Source organism: Sander vitreus, chromosome 6 (genome assembly GCF_031162955.1).
Source record: "Sander vitreus isolate 19-12246 chromosome 6, sanVit1, whole genome shotgun sequence".
Lineage (NCBI taxonomy): Eukaryota > Metazoa > Chordata > Actinopteri > Perciformes > Percidae > Sander > Sander vitreus.
The window spans coordinates 2,011,491-2,033,916 of NC_135860.1; the positions used below are offsets into that span (position 1 = coordinate 2,011,491).

The 22,426-nt window shown below is 41.1% G+C and overlaps 1 protein-coding gene across 2 annotated transcripts in view; it reads left to right on the plus strand.

Moving 5' to 3' along the window:
• Positions 1 to 218: 218 nt before the first annotated feature.
• plekhf2 (pleckstrin homology domain containing, family F (with FYVE domain) member 2) overlaps positions 219 to 22,426 on the plus strand; it is a 43,336-nt gene continuing 21,128 nt past the window's right edge. Inside the window, exon 1 of one of the 2 annotated variants that reach the window (XM_078252032.1) lies at positions 219 to 401. The gene's annotated coding sequence lies outside the window, so the exon portion shown is untranslated. Of the gene's footprint in view, positions 402 to 5,386; positions 5,520 to 22,426 lie in introns of those variants that run through there. The other variant, XM_078252033.1, reaches the window with a different exon arrangement.

The window sequence follows — 22,426 nt, forward strand, 5'->3', positions numbered from 1 at the left end:
GGCTCCTACAAATACAAACCCGAAAATAAGCATAATGTGGGACTGATAAGTAAATGATCTCAGAAGTCCCTCCTCCACTGGTTAATTGTTTGTGGTTAGCGTTGTGAACAAAAAAAAGGCTGTTTTTTGCTGGATCGGGACGGAACAGCATTTACCAATTTGTGGTTATATTTCCCGACGGTCCAGTGTGCCGTGAACCCAGCGCGGCAGCCGCGGTGCTCCGCTGCCATATTGTTGTTTTATTTTCAGGGCAGCAGCGGACGGAGTTTCCAGCTGCGGTCGCTGTCTGCGGACTCAGCGTATCTGAGGGGGAAAAGGGCACTGCTTTGCTGACATTATCTGGAATACAACTGAGCTTCAAGTCACTGTCAAAGTTATCGGACTACGAGAGGAGCCGTCGGGTATGTAGTTTTTCTCATTTAAAAGTTTTCTGTCACACTTAATGCTAAAGACTAGCTCACTCCGTGTGTTGGTGCTACTTTTTTCCCATTCAAGCTAACAGCCGCTATCTAACGTTAGTTACGTTTGCGCAGTAAAGGCTCTTATTCAGACTTTCCTAAATGTATAAACTTTGAGATAAAGATGCATGTGTCTGTGGTGTCAAAAAAAAAACGAGCACGCAGAGTTGAGTTAGCTTCGGCACAAGTAGCAACAAATGAGTTTTGGATGCTAACTTCTGTGCTAGCGTGGCTAACTAACGCTGCCAACTGACACCAAACTTGAGCAATAACTTGAAAAGTCACTGAGGGAACTTTAAATGACTTTGTTGGCAGTGAGTGTGAATAGAAAAGGAGAACGATTAGCTAACTCATGGCGACTGTACGTGCCTCTCATGTGTTGGCTCAGTGGGATAAAGTCATTGTGGTTGATTATTTATTTTGTATGGCAGATCAGGACAAACTGGAAACACAATTTATCAAGTGCAACAGTTTGGACAAGGTTAGCTTGATGTATGATTAATAACAAGTACTTAATAACAAGTAGTAGGACGTGTGTGGGATAGAGAGAGAGAGAGAGAGAGAGAGAGAGAGAGAGAGACAATCCAGGTGCCACCACAATCCAATGAAATCTGCAAGAAGAAGCACAAGGACTGGGGAAGAAGCTAAGTTAGTAACATGTATTAATTAGATATGAATGCACACAGATGGAGAGAGGAGCTCAGTGTGTCATAGGAAGTCCTCTGGCAGTCTAATCCTATAGCAGCATAACTAAGGGCAGGTCCAAGATAATCCTGAGCCGGCCCTACAGGTTACCTATCATTAGTCAGGTCAACTTCGTTGACAATTTCAATGTGCAATGTGCGTACATACAGAGGAATAGAAAATATGCTTCTCTCCGAACCACAGTGCAAAAAGTATAGGGACAACAAGTATAAAGATAAAAAGAAAGTAATATATACAATAAAGAAGATACAAAAGATACGTAAGTAGTAAAAGTAAGGGAAAGGTCCTTGTGGAAGTGAATGTATGACGCTGTCTGCTGGTGAAACTTTTTTTCACTCCAAAAAGGGAAGTCTGCTTGCTTGCACAATCAATCAACATATATTTATATAGCACTTTACAGCAACCAGCAGGTATCCAAAGTGCTTTACACCAGAACCAAGAATAAAACAACATATCGTACAATAAAAAGAATGAAACATAGAAAACAGTCAAATCAGAAAAGGTTACATAGAAACAGGAGGAGGAGAGCGAAAATGTCACACCACTACTACTTATTTAAAGCCATTCTAAACAAATAGGTTTTGAGTTTGGACGTAAAAAGAGCTACATCTGTAATAGTGTGAATACCAGCGGGTAACTTGAGTCTCGGGGGCAGCAACTGCAAAAGCCTGATCGCCCCACCGTTTATACCTAGACCTTGATCCTGATTTCATCACCTTTCAGCTGGGCAAAATCCACAAACTTATTGTGGCAATAAAAACATTTCTGATGATCACGATTATGGACTCTGGATCTGGATCCTGGAGTCGATATTCACAGGACTTGTGACTCGTCTTGGACTCGTGCACTGATGACTTGGACTCAAACTCGAGGATTTATAGGACCCAGAAGTTTCTACTTTATTGTGTAATAGGCAGTGATGAGTACTCGAGGCCTGGATTTGGGCTTGAGTTACTATTTTCTGGACTTGTGACTTGACTGGGACTCTTTGGTGACTTGGACTCGAACGCTGGGGACTCGAGACTTGACTGGGACTCTTTGGTGACTTGGACTCGAGACTTGACTGGGACTCTTTGGTGACTTGGACTCAAACACTGGGGACTCGAGACTTGACTGGGACTCTTTGGTGACTTGGACTCGAGACTTGACTGGGACTCTTTGGTGACTTGGACTCGAACGCTGGGGACTCGAGACTTGACTGGGACTCTTTGGTGACTTGGACTCGAACACTGGGGACTCGTGACTTGACTGGGACTCTTTGGTGACTTGGACTCAAACACTGGGGACTCGAGACTTGACTGGGACTCTTTGGTGACTTGGACTCGAGACTTGACTGGGACTCTTTGGTGACTTGGACTCGAACGCTGGGGACTCGAGACTTGACTGGGACTCTTTGGTGACTTGGACTCGAGACTTGACTGGGACTCTTTGGTGACTCGGACTTGACAGTAGGTGACTCGACTACAACACTGCCAGACCCAAATGGAATCTGCTGATTTCTTTTTTTCAGGGGTCTTGTGATGGACATGTGTTAACGTTCAGATTTGTATTTTTTTTAATCTGTTAATAATCCGAGGAAATTCAGCGTCTGCAGATTCCGTGTGGCCCTGACCTTTCTTTTCTGGTCTTTTAAACAAACAGTGGATTTTCTTAAACTTTGAATATAATTCAACAAAAAAAATAAAAAATCTTAACAAAAGCTTAAAATTCTTGCATCAGTTGACTTTTCTCATGACTGGTGTTTGTGCCATTTTAAGGTCAAAGTTCATTCACATGTAGTTAGTCCCGGTGGTTATAAGCTTATTATCCATTTCCATCCCATAACTTGCTTCTTAGTGTAAGTAAGGACCTTCTAACTCTTTGGACTGTTTGCAGATGTGAAAACTGTAGTCACATTTACGTCTCTGTCTTTCAGGGCTGCAAGTACTGATTATTTTAATTGTCCATTCATTTAATGATTACTTAACCAATGAATTGACTAGTCTGTTAAAAATCAGAAAATGCTAAAAGAAAAAACCCTTGCAACGAGGAGTCCAAGGTGACGTCTTCAAATGTTTTGTTTTTGTGTAACAAGAAGACAAAATCACAAAGATATTACCACTTATAAACACCACCAACACCAACTTATTACCAGTTTTACACTCATTTTTGGAATTCATGGTCGGTACACCTCATTTATAGGAAATAACACCTAATTTTTGACTCAAAAAAAGCAGAAGTTATGAATTATTTAGACTCATATTAAAGGAAGGATAATTACAGAAGGGTAAATGTCAACGTTCAGTCTGGTTTTGAAACTTTATTTTTTTCAAATGCTAATTGTTTTTAATATAAAACACCCAAAATTCAATGAAAGTAGAGATCCTAATTTTTGTTGTACTTGCGAAGCGCGATGTATGAAATCATCCAAATTAGGTAGTTAAAAAGAAACCTATATTTCTGATAGAGACATTTTGAAAAACGGGTCAAATTTGACCTGAAGACAACACGAGGGTTAAGCAGGACTAAAAAGTGTAAAGGCGCTGACACACCGAGCCGATAATCAGCCGTTGGACAGTCTGGCGAGGTCAGTGACTCGAGTCTGTTCGGTGTGTTCCGTACCGTCGTCCGTCCGAGGGGCCGTCTTCCTTCATTTTGGCCGATTTGACATGTTGAATCGGAGGGCGGGCACTGCCGGCAGTCGGACTCAAATGACCCATCTGATTGGTGGAGAGCTAACCAGGAAACGGGGAGCGGGGTGAGCGTGACTAGAGTCTCTCAAAATCTGACAAATCTTTTAAACTGGCCGAAGTTTAAAAGATTTTAAACTCGGCCAGTTTAAAAGCTGAAACTTGACGTTTCGGTGAACTATTTTAGTCCAACATGAGATCGTATTCTGAACGAGCCGCCATGACAGTCTGTCTTTGAATTTCCGGAGAAACCAGACCCACGTGACGCGTTCGTCCAATCAGCTCCCGGTTTTTATTTTTGGGCGAGAATACAGATTAGCGCCACCTGCTGTTATGGAGACGTATTACGTCTCGTCGCTTTGGTGTGTTCTGAGGCACTTTTGACCAACTCTGGGAGACCGATCAGTCCAACTGCGTTGTCTGCCAACGGTCGTCTGGTCGGTGTGTCTGGGCCTTAACCACATAGCCCCAGTTTTAGCCTCGCTCCACTGGCTTCTTGTCTGTTTCAGGATTGATTTGAAAATAAATCAAACACACAATTTCAATTACCTACAATAATATGAAACTGCAAAAAAGATCAGGGCTGCGTTTCACTCTTTGCTACATTTTGTAGATTGAATATTAATGGGTTTTGGACTTTTGTTCGGGCAAAACTCATTTTAAAACGTCCCTTTGGGCTTTTAAGAAGCTTTCTTTTTAAACTATTTTGATGCATTTTAAGGTTGTGCATTTTAATCAAAATATGATCACAAATGAACCTATCATAAAAACGTATTCAGAAATGGCGTAAGGAAACTGTGCAGCCCCCATGCAGTGACGACTCTCTGACTTCTGATGAAAGGGGAACGCGCGCAGACGTTCACAACGTAAAATAATGGCCCAAGTCATTTTTTCAGGGTTTTGGAAGTAATCATTAATCTTACCTGCGAAAAAACATTGATGCATGGATGTATATGTTGCATGGGTTCCAAGTTATTTTGGGTCAGTTTGGTTGTTAAGAAACCCATATTTCTGATGTAAAAAAACCTTTGAAAACGGGTCTTAATTTGACCCGAGGACAACTCAAGGGTTAACGCTCAGTAATGTCAGCGTCGCTGCTGTTAGACGGAGCACCTCTGCAGGAAGAAAAGGTTAAAGGAAAGAGATAAGATCTTTGTACAAAATGCGTTTCCCTCAGATGAGTCAGTAGGTATGAGAAGTGTTTGCGGTGGTAATTCGGTTGTGACATCTTTGGAAATGAAACCGTTTATGAGAGTGAATTGTTTGGTATTTCTGAGATTAAACCTTAAAATTCTTAAAATCCAGCTGTGTTGTGTCAGGGTCATTTTCAGTATTGATTCATTTATTACATTTTTGTTAATTAGCTTTTAATACAAAACCCAAAGATGTTAAATCTGCAGTTATACAGAGCTCAATTGTGAACGCTCACTTTTTTTGTTACATTTTTTTATTGAAAGAATTGCACAATACCGGTTACATCAAACAGTACGTTTCCTCCAGTTTTTCTTTTTGTAAACAGGAACAAGATTACCCTCACCCACCCTCCCCATACACCTCTTGGCAGCTAGTATCTTCAGGGTTCTCAGTTACAGTTCGGGACCTCACTCACCCAGTGAGCAACTCTTTCAGACTTTCAAAATACGACAGACGGTCCCCACTTGAAGTAGAACCTCTCCACAGACTAGAGGTATGAATCTTCACTGATCTTTCGATTCAATATCCCGATGCATCACGATGCGTCAAATACGTTGTTCTATTAAAGCCATCTAGGATATTTAATTAATAGCTTTTCAAGCTTCAAAAACAAAACATTCTGCTGTGCTCTAATACTAAATCAATTGGATACATAAAACTACAGCACTGGGCACACGGCACTTCCTGAATGTGCAAAACATAACAGAATATGTAAACAGAAAGGTTGTTAGGTCTACATTCAATTGTAAACAGAAATAATCGATTATGGCCCGGCCGATTATCGATGCAGCATCGTCCGTGTCCACGATTGGATGCATCGATTATTTGATTAATTTCAACACCTCTACCACACAGACCCTCTCAATGTAAATGTTATCTTCTCTAGCTTTAGCAAAAACATGACCTCTTCCAGCCAAGCGGAAGCTGATGGGGAAGTAGAAGATTTCCAAACTAACACAATTCTCCTACGGGCCAAAAGTGATGCGAATGCAATGATGTGACCGCCCACTTTTTCAACAGCTCCGTTTTAATATCTCCAATAAGGTTTCGTTAAATGCTGATATAAATACTTTAAAGCCAGGAACCGAGGCAACCAGCTACGAGATGAATCGGGACCATAAAACATTTGATTCAGCGCAAAAAAAAAAAAAATATATATATATATATATCTCTCATAGACTTCAATGGTAGAAGCTCGCTCTACCCGTAGACTGTATATAGAATGGACCAGCAGATCCCGTTGCTCTGGACGGAGACCAGTGAAGGATATTAGAAGCACTTTTCAGGTGAGCGCTGAGCGTTACTGCGCAGCCTCCAACTGAGTGAGACGACGTAAATGTGACATGAGCAACCTGTCTGAAAGTTGGAAGTCTTCTGGTAACTGTGCCAAGAGAAATCTCAATCATTCCCAATCTAGCAGAGACGGAGAGCGTAGGTATATGTAAGGAGATAACATAGGCACAGGCTAATTATTGCTAACTAAAATGCTAGTTAACATTAGTAATTAAACTTAAACAGCTAATGGAAGTCCAAACTGCCTGCGAGCTTCTCCTGTACTATATAGTAATTCCTCTACTATGACAGTAAGTCCCGTGGTTATGACACAATCGTTAGCCTATTTTTACAAAAACGTCTGCCACGGAGCCATAACGTGAGGTACAAGGTAATGGAGCCTTTTAATACATTGTCGTGTTTCTTTAGAAATAAACAATGGACAAATGGAGTCTTTAAACGCTTCAGATGTAAAGTTATTCTCTGTCAAAGTGACGCCAAAATGAATGGGAGTCAATGGGATGCTAATGGGAGGTGAGTGCTTGTTAGCATTAAAATGGCGCCATAGGAGCTACGCGTTGTGAAGAGAAGCTGACCCCCTTGGCTCTAGCTGTTCGCGGGTTCGCAGGTACGCTAAACATTTCCATGGTAACAGTGAGTTAGACCAATCAGAAACGTTGCTGTTATGTTTAGGATTAGGGATAGACTGATTTATCTTCCCTGGCTGATTATCGGGCCGTTTTTTTTGGCAGTTTGCAGATTATCTGTGTCTGTGTTTTATTTGCCTGATAACGGATACAGTTAATTAATTAAAAAGGGTTCTACTTTGGCTCGGCTACAGCTCTGTGTCTGACCCTCTGCTCCAGTTTCACCCACCACTGAGTCTGACTTAATGTCCCCCCAACACTATCTGACTCTGCTGGGGATTATGTTCAAAGTTTCTCATTTATTAAAGGTGCTCTACCTTTAATAAATAAGAAACTAAGCGATGTTGGGTGACGAAGTATTTTCAAACGAAATAAGGCTAGCTCCTCCCTCCTCCTCATCCCATCCCCTCTCCCTCCCTTCCGCACTAACCCCCCCAACCCCCACCCCCCAAATCCTTCTTGTAGGTTATTGGCTGGAACGCTGGAAGACTGTTTATGTTTGGTGGTGCAGGTTGGCACAGTTTGTTTTTGTTGGCGTTTGTGGAGCCTGGGCTGTCTATAGAGACCGCGTTTTTTTTTAAGTTTTTTTTTTTTTTTTACAGTGTACATTTAAACAAAGTTTTGTGTTGGAGTTTGTAACCTACCAAAATCTTAGTTTTGACCTAATTTTGACCTTGGACCAGAGAATATTCAGTTAAAACAGACCTACGGTGCTGTTTTGCTCAGAATTTTCTCTGTGAAGTTTGCTGGATGTAATGTAGCGTTTTATGAGTCAGCATTTTTAATAGAAGTGCTGTGCAGGGGATCCAAATGATGTCAAAGTGAAGAGTGGTTCATGTGGATTTGAAACTTTAAAAGTGGTAGTGACCCCAAAACCCTCCCCGTCTGCCAGACTAAAGCAGCCAGCCTATAGGTGAAACACTGATAATAAAAAAGATATTGTGGAATTGGCACCAATTTTGAATGATGTGGAGCCCTTCACACACAAACAAATGTGGTTTTAACTTAAAACCAATGGCTGCAAAAGGAGAAAAATGTGGATTCTAAAGTGTCTTGTGCACAGCAGCTGGTCTTGTGGGTATTCTCACTTTGTAGAGGACTGAAAGTAGGGAGCTTTCATTTCTGGGCGGGAAATTTCCATCGGCTTAGTCAGATGTAAATTAAAGGGTAACTACCGTTTTTTTTCAACCTGGACCCTATTTTCCTGTTTAAGTGACTGATGGGACCAATAATCTTTGACATTGGTCCAGTATTAAGCGAGGTTGCTGCAGTCGGCAGCGACCAAACAAGCTACAATGTAAGTTAACAGGGCAATTGTCCAGCTTGTATTTACCTTCACAAAAGAACTTGTTTTGCTGCTGACAGCCTCAGATTAATATTCTAAGTGTCTGACATTATTGAAAGGATCCCTTCAGAGAGAGACCTTTTAAAACCTCTTTCAGACCTTTCTGTTTAACCAGAAACGGCTCTGAAGTCGCTAGCTCTAAACCCACCAGACTCTATTTAAAAAAGCAATAATTTTAGCGTGTATAGAGCCAACATATTTTCACATGTAAATCGGTAAACTATGTGTTTGTTTCAACCAAAACTAGAGTTTTGATGGTTGGAAAAGTGGAAAGACGACCCAAAACGGCTTTTCATAGTTTTATTTTGTTTCTGTCGACTTTGAATGAAGTGTGTTTTACGATGCTAAAATTACTGTTTATTTACATGGAGTCTGGTGGCTTTAGCAAACGCAATTTCCCGGATGTTTTTATGTTTAAAAAAAGGATCTTACTCTTTTAACAGAAAGGTCGACCTCCTTAGAAATCCTTTCCATGATGTTGTCAGACACTTGGAATATTAATCTGAGGCTGTCAGTGGAAAAACAAGCACTTTAGTGAAGGTAAATACAAGCTGGACAATTGTCCTATTAACTTACATTGTAGCTTGTTTCCCAGCTGTCGACTGCAGCGATCTCGCTTAATACTGGACCAATGTCAAAGATTGTTGTTCCTATCAGTCACTTAGACACAAAAACATAGGAAAATAGGGTTAAAAAAATGATAGTTACCCTTTAAGAACTAACAGGTAAGCTCCGGTTAGTGACTCTCAGGAAGGGAAACTGTCACTTTCCATTTCTAGTCCTCCCTGACCAGATTAAACACACGCTTTTTGCCAGGTAATTGGCCGTTCACTTTGTATAATCAAAAGCTCAAGCTGTTGACAGTGAGTTTTCTTCTGGGAAGTCAGTCAGCAGAATTGTCTTCATCCTCTTTGTGTCTTTAGCGTTGTCAAACTGGTTCTGCCAGCGCTAAACGGGGTGAGGCCCGAGGAAAAGAAACTACCTGACAGGTACAGAAATTACCCTCCTCCCCTTTCACTCTGCAGGCACAGGATGTCTGGACAGAGTTTCGGTGTAATCCCACACCGAGCACATAATCCAATATGTCTCTGTTCTTAAATGGATGCAGATTAGAAGCGTAAGAAGAGCAGGTTACTTCCCCTGTGACACGTTGGGTAATTCAGGTAAACAAACGGAATGGGAGCGCTTAATTTGATGCACTAGAGCTATCATGCTACTGGGGATGGGTAAAAAAAAATGTGTTAACAGTAGGGCTGAGCAATATGGAGAAAATCAAAGATCACGATATTTCAAAATAAATAAATAAATACCTCGATATTGATACCGCAATGATATTGTAGTGTTGACCATTGGTGCTTTCACAAAATATTTACACAATGAGATGTTTGATAAATAATCATCAGTAATGTGTATATAATGACTAAGTGGCTAAAGGCAAATACTAGAACAGGCACAACAGTCTGGTGAGTTCAGAACATGACATCACTTTACTGTAACACAGCCTTTAAAACCAGGAAAAGACAACACTTACATATTTCGATATCCAAAATCTAAGACGATATCTAGTCTCATATCACAATATCGATATAATATCGATATATTGCCCAGCTCTAGTCAACAGGAATGTTACCTAAGTTAATGCAGCGTGTTTTTCCTTTTTAGCAATGGTTTGCTTTATTTGCTGTAGTTTCTCAAACATCATATGTCTTACAATTACATTCCAGTATATAGTGTCCTTTCTCTCACAGAAAGAGTCTTTGGATCAGAATAACATCTGTTTTTACTACTGTGAGTCTGTTCAGCTTTACAGATATCACACGTAGCTAATGAACAATTCCAGATATATTTTCACTCATTATCACTACTACTACTGTCATTACTAAACATTGTGCCAAAATATGAACAATAACGTCGCCATCAGTGGGCTTATTTTCTAGCTAACCCCCGCTAAGAAAAAAATCCAGCATATAGACGGCACCCAACCCGGATTTTCCACTGGACATGCGTCTGTTCTGCGTTCCGGCTGTCTTGCTGCCCAACTCGCAGATTATATTGTCTCTACAAGTACTGTACAGAACAATCACGTGTTTATTAAGCTAGTATCTACCTTCTACTCCAAGCACTCCTGTAATTAAACTCCATGCCTTCTCTTTTCTGGAGTTGTCCTTATAAAAAAAGATCTGTGATCATGTTTTTCCACCTCCTAGATGAATCTCTCGTTGTCCGTGGTGTTGTAAAGGAGACGTATAAGATATTGGGGGCGCTGTCTTTTGGTAAATGCTCTCCTGTTTCACTTCCTGCCCAGCCGTCCAAACGCCCCGCGGTTCGCGTGAAAATAGACCTGGCACGTATCTTTAGCGGAGCGGAGAGCCGCTTCACTCACGCTTCTGGGGCACGACGTGACTCGGGTGTTGGAATATAAAACAGTGACTTGAATGGCCGCGATGCATCCCCCGCTAACCTGGAAAACATTTTAAACAGTAACGTTAATACAGCATGTCGGAGGAACACGTCTCTTGCAACGGGGAGTCAGAGGCAGAGGGAGTGTTTGCTAACGTTAGCTTCTTGCTCCCCCCTCAAAGGGGGGAGAGAGAGTGGACAGAGACCGCTTGCTCGACTTCAGTGGAGCAGACCTCTGCAGAGTTGTGTAATTACTACTTCTTGACATTTCATGAAATTTGGAAGGAGCAGTGGCCTTAATTGAGCAGCGGTAATGCACCGGAAGAAGTTAATTTAACAGTAGGCAAATTGAAAATGCTGTATAAACAATCGGTAGTACAGTTCATGCAGTTTAATGCTTTGAATAGCCTATACTTTTGGTAATAAAACAATAAAAATGTATTTAAACTACGCTGATAGGGCAGTAAAGTAACAGTAGTGTGTGCCGTCAACTGCTACACTTCTCATTTTCATATCTGGCCACACAAACCATTACTCAACACTTATTTTAACACCTTGTTTCATAGTAAGTCAGAGTTTCTCTTCTCTATTTTTGCTCATGTGGCTCCAGCAGAGCGTTTCCCACTTCTGTCATTAGTTTGTCTCCTCTCTGCTGGCTCACCAGCCTCAGAACTATCCAAAGGTAAACGCTTAGGAAGAAGAAACCTACACATGATCCAAACATTTCAACTAGTAAGATAACTTTTGATCCCTGCAGCTGCAGATGGTTCAAAGCCTTGACTATTCAACATATCCTGTTTTTAAGGTACTTACGTAGACCATTTGAATGGTTTGTAGTTCTATTTATTTCTTTTTATATGGCTAGACTTTTCTATTTTTCTAAACTGATGTCAATTCTGCTTTTTATTCAGTTCAACTGTGAGCATGAATTCAATAAACTCAAACACATATTTAGTAACAACTTTACCCTCAGGACGTGATGACTAGAGATTAATAGTAAGTCAAAAATCAAAGAGGCAGACAAAGGAAGTGAGAGAAATGTCTGTCTAATGTTTCAGCCAATAGAAAGTCTTGTCTGCTTAACTGGAAACATCTAGTGACAGGAAACACTGTCACACACAAGTGTCTAAAAGTAGTTTGAATTACTTAGAATGTGACGGTGATGTTTGATTAAATAACTCAGAACGGTCTGCTGAATGGTTAACCCACAGAAATAAAATGGATAGAAAGGCCATTGAACTGTTTCCCGTGGTCATTTGATTGGTATACAACAAAATGGCGATTGTTGTCAGTTGTCATAGTGACAATACGCATCAATGGGGCCGTAAACTCGCAGCTCGCTCGGAGGAGTTCGGGAGAGTTCTCTAAGTTGCAGGGACTGAGGAGGAGGGACAGCTAGACCCAGCGGCAGTGGGTCAGCGTACCGCTAACGTTGGACCCAGCGGCAGTGGGTCAGCGTACCGCTAACGTTGGACCCAGCGGCAGTGGGTCAGCGTACCGCTAACGTTAGACCCAGCGGCAGTGGGTCAGCGTACCGCTAACATTAGACCCAGCGGCAGTGGGTCAGCGTACCGCTAACATTAGACCCAGCGGCAGTGGGTCAGCGTACCGCTAACGTTAGATCCAGAGACAGTGGGTCAGCGGTCCGTTAACGTGACAGCTAACGTTAAACCCAGCGGCAGTGGGTCAGCGGACCGCTAACGTGACAGCTGATGTTAGACCCAGCGGCAGTGGGTCAGCGTACCGCTAACGTTAGACCCAGCGGCAGTGGGTCAGCGTACCGCTAACGTTAGACCCAGCGGCAGTGGGTCAGCGTACCGCTAACGTTAGACCCAGCGGCAGTGGGTCAGCGTACCGCTAACGTTAGACCCAGCGGCAGTGGGTCAGCGTACCGCTAACGTTGGATCCAGAGACAGTGGGTCAGCGGACCGCTAACGTGACAGCTAACGTTAAACCCAGCGGCAGTGGGTCAGCGGACCGCTAACGTGACAGCTGATGTTAGACCCAGCGGCAGTGGGTCAGTGGACCGCTAAGATTAGACCCAGCGGCAGTGGGTCAGCGGACCGCTAATGTACCTCATTTACTTGCCTGGAAATGGAAATGCACGTTTAAAAAAAGGTGTGAAGTGTTGTTGAATGGTCTGATAACAGCAGGTGTTTGTATGTTTCATTCATTTTTGCATTTTTAGTGGTTTGATTGGACAGCAGGAGCCCGTTACTGTTTCTCCAATCAGCCTTTTTTTTGGGACTTCCTTCAAAAGAAGGAAAGTTAGGAAGAGAAAGTACAGAAGAAACTGAAGTTAAATAAAGATTTAGTAAAAGTATTAAACTCTGGAGGTTTAAGTGATTCACAGAAGCATTAATGTAAATATGTGTATGATTGTATGAATGTGTCAAACTCAAGGCTGGCACCTTGCGGATTTTGATCCTGCTCGCATATCAGTTTAGGTTCAATTAACTTTTTCCGAAATTTTTGATGCTTTTTCTTACATTTTTGTCACTTTTTCGGACCTTTTGGGCGCTTTTTTTTCATTTGATGGCTGATGAACATTTTTCCTGACTTTTTTAGGACTTACCAAACTGTAAGTGAGAAGATGCAACAATACAGTCAAAGATATTTGACTTTTTCGATTAAATAAAATCATGTCAATAAGCTATACATGTCTGGCAACAATTTAGTAGCGGCGATGTGCCTCTGCTAAATGTTTATAGCGGAAGTAATGCTTGCTTTCATTGTGAAGCACTTTGCAACTTTAATTTTTCAAAAGTGTTAAAAAAGTATAACTTACTTTCCTGTGTTGAGCTGAGGCTTAATATGCTCACATGCTGCGGACCTTGACGGTGATTAGTGGACCGTGAATCGGATTAAATAAGCAATTTGAAGACATACCTCCAGGCTTTAGTTCCTCGCCGTTATTTTAGAATGGATAATGAATACATAACACTGAACTCTTGTATTATATTTTGACAATATTCTGCCTGAAGCTTCTTCACAGTTACCTTGAGGACAAGTTTTTGTAGCCTCCGGTTTTTTTCTCTGCTGTTTGGATTGAAAAGGAGTGGGCGAATTTGAAGGATAAAGTGATTTTTAAAGAATGTTTGTTTTCATGGTGCACGCAGAAACACCCTGAGTCAACCATAAAGGGACGGAAAATGTCAAACTAAAGCCAGAACTCGAGGTCATAGCTTTCTGCTACCTGTTGGGTTTATTTGAACTCGTGGAATGAGGGAAACAGATGGAGGTCTGTTTGGAGCACATTCCTCAGAAACTCCTGTCAGTCCCTTTTTTTGAACACACTGAGCTCCACGCTGTGCCACTTCAGGTTGTTGGTGTGTGTTTAAACCCCAGACCAGAAACACTCTGCAGTCTGAGAGGTAGTTGTATTATTCACTGCTCACTGAGCCAGCAAGCCTCCAGTCAGACTCCTATATGAGTCGGGCTGCAACCAACGATTAGTTTCATTGTTCAATTACTCTGTGGACTATTTTCTGGATTCATGTATTAGTTGTTTGGTCTCTTAAATGTCAGAAAATGGTGAAAAATGTAGATCACTGTTTCCCAAAAAGCCCAAGATGATGTCCTCAAATGTCTTGTTTTATCAATAACTCAAAGATCTTCAGTTCACAGAGGAGAGAAGAAACAAGAACAATATTCACATTTAACAAGCTGATATCAGAGAAGTTTTACTTAATGACTCACATCGATATAAAATAGTTGCCGATTCATTTAATAGTTGACAGCTCTACTAACCCACTTACACATTGTATCTTAATCTTTCAAGTGGGCACTAAGGCAATGAACACAAACCAATATTTGATTTAACTTTACTTATTTACACATATATTTCCATATGTTTTGAATAGTGCTACATGATGTTTAGCTGTGTGTTTGTGTAACGTCTTGACTAATGTGGGTAGATATTTAGACTGAATTCAACCTATTTCTAGAGCTGCAAAGATTTATCGATTAGGCTAATTGTCAACTATTAAATGAATTGCCAATTAATCAATCAATCGGTTTTAGTCAAAACTTCTCTGATTCCAGCTTGTTGAATGTGAATATTGTTCTAGTTTCTTCTCTCCTCTGGGACAGTAAACTGAATATCTTTGAGTTGTTGATAAAACAGACATTTGAGGACGTCATCGTGGGCTTTTTGGGAAACACTGATCATTTTTCACCATTTTCTGACATTTTAGAGACCAAACAACTAATCGATTGATCGAGAAATATCTCATTGGCTCCCTTATTGGACATAATTTGCAGAAATAGATATTCAAATATGTTTGGACCTATGGGTTTCTTTAGAAGAAAAATTCAAACGTAATTTTTGGACAATTTTTGACAGCTCAGGTTCAGGCTGTTTACGGTAAAACACATGATAAAACTTGCAAGTTGCAGTTTATTTACATAGACGAGAGAGATTTCTGTGGTTACAGCTGCAAAAGAAATCATTCTTCTTGGCAGTCCTTCTGCGCGTTTGAACATGTACTTGACTAATCAGTTAGCTAGATTGCCTGAATCATACGTTAAATCTGTTTGAACCAGAATGGGTGACTGATTAAACCCTCCCGGCTGCTGATGGCGAAGACAGAAGGGAGTTCAGGACAGGATGATTTCCCTTCACAGGCTCCAGCTTTCCCTCGGCTGAACAGAAATCTCTACTGTTAGATAACTGTTCCTTGTTTTTTCCCCAAACTCCAAACACAGTCGTCATGCTTTGGGACTGAAAGTGTTTACGATGATAAAGTGTCCAGAGAGCATTTATTTTGGCACCGCAGTCTGAACAAAAACAGCTGCAGCTGAAGTGTCCCAATTCTCACGTTTTTAAAAGGATTTTCGTACCAATTTCAGGGTCTTTGAGTCACCTGAGGCAGTCATTATTCTGGTGACTTGGATTTGCTTTGGCCGTGAAGACTTTGTTGTTTAGTTTTTTGCTTTTGCAGTGAAGCCAGTTTGCATAACATTTTGTCAATAAATAAATTGCAGATATTAGGCATTTTTCAAACTATCGGTATCGGCATTTATAATGGCCGATAAGTGAATATTTAAAAAATTTGGACGAAACCCCAAGCCCCCAGGAAGAGCGTCAAGTCTAAAAGCCACCATGGGCTTAGCGGATAACGGTGGTACTGCACCCCATTGCCCAGAAAGACTTTTCACATAGACTTTGCAGCCCGAACACTGAAGGGGTCCTTGTTTAAAACGTCACGTTTTTAACATTCACTAGAAGCGAATCCAGAATTATTAAATTTGGCATGATGAACGCGCATAGTGGACGCGAGCAGAGCCGCGGGACTGCGCCCGCCCGCTCACATGACTGTTCTCCCGAGCTCATGTAGCTAGCTGTAATAATGGATATAGCTAATGGTTGTAATTCACCATGTGTTCTATTAATACGTCCATGGTATTATCTTATGAAGTTATGATACATCCGAGGGATGTATGTATGCTGTAAAGCCTGTTGGCTACGTGGATGTAACGTCATTAGCGTTTCCCAAACTGGTGGGCTATCGGCTAGCTAGCTAGTTGCTAACATCAGGGGTAGCTAGCATGACTGTATTAAGATCTATACATAGCTAGTTATATGCCTAGCTACATAACGTTACTACAGACATAGTGATTACATCGCCTTAGTTCTCTCTTATGATACATCCAAGGGCTGTATGCTGTAAAGCTTGTAACATGGATGAGGGATGAAGCCATGGATGAGCTCTGTTCACGAAACTGCAGGCTAACTGCTTGCGCTAGTTATTAGCTAGCTAACTAGCTAGTAGCGCAACATAATTATTAAATCTCCTTGGTTGTCTAGCTAAATACATCTATCGTTTATTTAGATAAGCATGTAAACGATCGGGAACAACGAAAACACAATGTTTAACGTTAGTGAATATTTTAGACAATGAAAACGGCGAGTTCATGAGTTCGCGACTTATACGAGACACGAGAGAGGAGCTCATGAACGCGCATGTTGCTACTGGTTGCTACGACAACACAAACAAATTGTTGCTAGTGCGCATGTCCATCGTGAGCCAACCAGCGTTATGGGCCAACAATGCGGAAGAGCCGAGCTCCATGTTTGCTTTAAGCGCTTTTGAGCACTCTCATTGGAACGTACGGGGCTTCCCGCGAACACTGTATCCAGTTCTCTTAATACATCCATGCAAAACACCCTCAACCGTGTTCTGAGTGTTGGCGTTGCACAGTTTGTCCACCAGAGGGCGCTCTACAACGTCTCCGTTGGCAACAATCTTTGATTTTTGTTATTGTGTTTTTGTTCAAAGGACTTTAAGTTTCATCTTAAGTTTGTATTTTTATACATTTTATTTATCAGAACATTGATACATTTTGACGTTCCTCTGTTATGTTGTGACAATAAAACAAACACGTTTATTTTTAAACTGCATTATCATATTATTTAAGTGAGGACTCATAAATAACTACAAGTAACTAATGTTAGGGAAATCTGTTTGTTTTGTTACGCGTTTCTGGATTATTATTTTTTTTCTGCTGATATAATGGAATATCGGATTTTTAAATCGCCAAATATTTGTATCGATACTCTTGTATTATATTTTGACAATATTCTGCCTGAAGCTTCTTCACAGTTACCTTGAGGACAAGTTTTTGTAGCCTCTAGTTTTTTTTCACTGCTGTTTGGATTGAAAAGCAGTGGGCGAAGTCGGGAGACTTGCTGTCTAGCCAGTGGAGATCGCGATTGTGTGTGCATCCTTATGTTGTCAGTTCATTGTTTGTGTTCTGCACGTGGCTGTTGATTCGATATGATGGCGATTGTTGAACACCCTTGTTCACGTTTGTATTTCGTGTGCATTATTTACATGCTACAGTAGTTACACTGCATTAAGATAATGTAATTAATAGTGGGTTTATTATTATTTGCTAGCCTATATATAATTCCTACGCACTCTACACATGCTCAGAGAAATGTTTTGTTGTACTTTTATCTTATGTGTCTATGATGTGTTGTTTGTTTGTCGTATTTATGCAGTTTTTCCTTGAAAGATATTAAGGGTGGGGGAGAGAAATATGTATTGTGTTTTTGCGACGATTTTTAAATCAAATTTTTTTCCCTAAAATCAATTTTTTTTTGTTTTTTTTAACCAATGATTTGCCTAAAGGTTTCTGTTGCACGGTACTGCCGACGGCTACTACATCATATCCGTTTCCAGCGAAACGGAGCGAAAGCAGAAAATGCAGAATATCCATGTTATGTTCTTCTTCAGAAATAAAAAATAAATGTCTGTCAGACTGAGCGACATGTGATGTGCACTCTTCTTAGAAAACAGTTTAGAAATGTCTCACGATATATTGTCTCTAGAAGTGTATCATTCAACTTAGTTTTTTGTTAACGAAGAAAAATATAATTGCCATACTATACTTCTAGAATCACAATAAATCAGAGTCTCAATACAAATGGAATCGATACCCGTGTATCGTGAAGGAATGGAATCGGGACAAAAACCTATCGTCCCAGCACTAGAAGATATTGGGCATGTTAGGCCTTAATTTGTATAGGACAGCTGAAGACATGAAAGGGGAGAGAGGGGTGGGGTGAATGACATTCAGCAAAGGGCCGCAGGGCGGAGTCGAACCCACGGCCGCTGTGTCGAGGAGTAAACCTCTATATATGGGCGCACAATCTACCGGGTGAGCTACCCAGGCGCCCTAAGTGGGACTTTCAAGGTAATCTGATGTTATAATTATTCCCTTTGTGCAGCCCTTATTACACACACACGCCTGACATTTCAGAGTAAGAGAGAGAACAAGTTGGTGTAGCTGAACTGTCATTACTGTGATTATTATACCACACCGGCCCCCAGATCACTGTGGTTTCTAATCTGTTTTAAAAGCCTTTTGATTTTTTTTTCCCTCTGAGAGCTCTGGAGGGTGTTTGTGTTTGGAGGCGGTTGTGATGAGCTGAGGAAATAGTTTTCACTGTTGCTGCATACCAAATTGTCCAAATTGTCTGGACCACAAAGTAGAAAATATAACATGACATCAAGATATCATGACGAGTAGAAAATATAACATGACATCAAGACATCATAACGAGTAGAAAATATAACATGACATCATAACGAGTAGAAAATATAACATGACATCATAACGAGTAGAAAATATAACATGACATCATAACGAGTAGAAAATATAACATGACATCATGACGAGTAGAAAATATAACATGACATCATGACGAGTAGAAAATATAACATGACATGACGAGTAGAAAATATAACATGACATCATAACGAGTAGAAAATATAACATGACATCATGACATAACGAGTAGAAAATATAACATAACATCATAACGAGTAGAAAATATAACATGACATCATAACGAGTAGAAAATGTAACATGACATCATGACGAGTAGAAAATATAACATGACATCATGACGAGTTGAACTACTTGCAACGTTTTGAAACATGCCAGTTTACACCAATGAGACGAGATGAGACGATGCATCACTTCCTTAGCAACGACTCTTCTGTTCTTTCAGGCTTGTTTGTAGCAGGATATATCATTTGTTGCGTCTTAAAATATGAACGTGGATCATTTTAGTGATAGTGAGATGCTTGCTACAGCTGCATTTCTAGTAGAGATGAAAAAGCGAAAACGTTTTACGTCTCTGATTTTCTGCTTTGTTCTAACGCCGCTCCCTCTCTTCAGTCACTCTCTAGCTCGCACTACGACCACATATCGTACTTGTGGGACCAAAACTCTGCCATTTCGACCAGTTGACAGTTTGTAACATAGAAATAAGATGGATTATGGATCATCAGTGTTTCTCCCAGATTCCAAAGGGCCGTACATTAAGTCAGTGCTAAAGGGTAACTGCAGGTCTGAAAATATGAAGTTTCCAATGAAGCCTCCCCACTGTAACTGTAGTTTTAAAAACGTATTAAAAAGACATTAAAGGGGCGCCCTGGTAGCTCACCTGGTAGCTCACCTGTTGAGCATGCGCCCCATGTTCTCTGCAGTGGCCCGGGGTTCGAGTTCGACCTGCGGCCCTTTGCTGCATGTCTCTTCCAGAATACATTGGTATGTTCATAGTGATTAAAAAATGAATTGAAATGTAGTTTCTTCTTTTCATATTGCAAAAATTCCCAGTTTTAATCAATGTTAAGTTTAAATCTTCTTTGACGGTGGGAAAATTCCAATTCTATGCAAGTGCCAGTGTAGCAGTAATATTGAGCAAGATGTGCAGTATGCTTCCTGTTTTTCCTGAAGATTTGTGTGTCTTAAAAGAACCAGTTATCTTTTCTATGAACACTATTCCAGGTTAGATAACGGGTTAAACCATTGGATGAGTTTACATAATATAACCTCACAACAGACTTACCGCCAATCCTTTTATCTGTGATTATACTCTCATATGTGGCTGTGTAATCCTGTGTGTAGACCGACAGGATGCTGTTGTCAGGTCGCAGCAGGGCAGCATGTTCAGGGCAGCCACAAGCTGGTAAGAGCTTCTCAAAAGGAGGATTGCTGTTACCAAGGACTGTTCTGTTTATGGATGCATGCGTGCGTTATAGAGCGAGTGAGAGAGTAACGGTGAGTAGCTTCGGAGCGAGTAGCGACTCTAGAGTCATAGTAAGAGAAACAAAGTGTCTTCCCTGTGCTTTGAGCCCGTCTACGGAAAGCCGTTCCACTCCAGAGTCTAACCTGTCAGCTGTGTCATCGATGCTTCGAGAGAACGAAGGAAGCGACTCAGAGCTTGCCGTGAAGCAGTATCTCTGGCCGTATATGTGTATGACGTCATTGACATTTTAAAAGGCTTTTTAGAACAAAAAAGCCACTTTAAAAAAATCTAACACCCAGCAGTGTGTATTTTCTTAGCCCCCCCTTTCGAATGCAACATTCAAATTACTAGACAAAAAATGATATCCTGAGAAAAGTGGCTTTTTAGGGGTACAGCTCCATAGAGTCCCATTCATTCTGCACTGGCCTGTGAGCGCCCCCTATATGGAACTCTGGTGGAACTGCAACCAGTTCAGAAGCTGGAAGTAACGAGAGAGTGGAACTTCTTCCCTTATTATAAATCTTTGATTTCATGTTGTTTATGGAAAAGAACCAGGAAATGAGTCAGGGGGAACTGCAACGCTGCCGAGTCCGAGCGATATGTGTCCCCGCGACGTGTAGTTACATTTTTTGAGAGGTCAGGCTACGGTGCTGGGTCGGTGTCTCCACGTACGTACGTATGTACCTACGGCGTGAATTTAACGCAAAAGCATAAATCGGCCTTTTGGCCTGTCACCTGCAGCTCTTTTCAGCTCACTGTGGCTGTTTCTCTTTGTACTATTCCTCACTGTCATATTTAAAACGTAACCCGCCGACTAAATTACGCAGAATGTGTGCATATCTGGTTAATTAGGCCTGTTTTTGTTGAAGAATAGCAGCAGCTAATGGAGAAAGAATGCATTTGAATACCAGCTGTAAGTGCAATGACCCGTGGATGGGATGTCATTTTCCAGATACAAGTCCTGTTAATACCAGGTGTAAACAGGGCTTTTTTCTTGCTGTGAACAAGTTAACATGGGGGTTCTGAACATGAGTTTTAAACAGACTTCAGACTGCATAAAATAGGTTTTAAAGAGCTCCCAAGCGCTGCAGTGCTCTCCCTTCTCTTCATTGAAGCCTCTGTGTTTACAGGCTGGTTGTGATGATCAATGTGCTATAGGTGCCAAAAATGTTTTTATGTTTAGTACTGCCAATTTGTTTTGTTTTGTCATGGTCCATGTGTGCAATAAACATCACACTTTGTGAGAAAAAAATCGTGGCAGAGAATCGTGATATCAATTCTAAGCAAAAAAAAATCGTGATTCATATTTTTCCCCCGAATCGTGCAGGCCTAGTCTGAACCAGGGGCCGTATTACAGAAACGTTCTATTGTTAAGTCTTGAGATGGGTTATCCTAAAGTTGGTTTGTTTAAAGGTGCCCTGCCACACATATTTCATTACTTTGTGGTAATGTCTGAAGTCCTACCATGGACTCTAACATTTTTTGTGGAAAAACTGCCTTGGTTAACTTGTTTCAAGCCATTCTAGTGTGGTATAGAAAGCCTGCAGGAAGACTCGGCTTGATTTGGGCCAGTTCTCATTAATATTCAACGAGCTAAGCTGCTTGACTCTGGCTCTAGCTAACAGCTAGCCAATGAGAGCCTGGCTATCAGCATCCTTTACCCAGCGCAACTGGGCGAGCTCATGAATAGTAATGAGCTCAGTCAACACCACGTCAGACTGACCAGCTTTTGGAATTGGCCTGATTTCTCCGCTTATTTCTTTTCAGTGGCTAGAGCTGACAGAGGAGGTAGCCGTTCATTTTCACATTCACGACACAAACGCATATGGACCTCACATATTTAAGTAAGTAATGGTTTTGTGTGGCAGGGCACCTTTTAAGATTTTGGGAAGTTAGGATGCTTGTGTAATACACCTTTCCTATCTTAAGTTAGGATAGGAACATCCACTTAGGAACTGTTTATCTGTAACGGCGTTTGTCCTAAATCAGGTCCTAACCCTAATTACCACGGTTACCAAAAAGCTTAAGAAGTTTTCTGTAATACAGCCTTTGGTCCTTGAGGCCGTTTACGACTTGCACTCTTGGCCACAAATTCAGATATTAAACATTGTAGTTTACTTCGTTATCTCACTAGAGGTCTTCGGGAGTCCATTCATCTCTGAGGAAATGTTTAGGTATTTGATTCACAGATG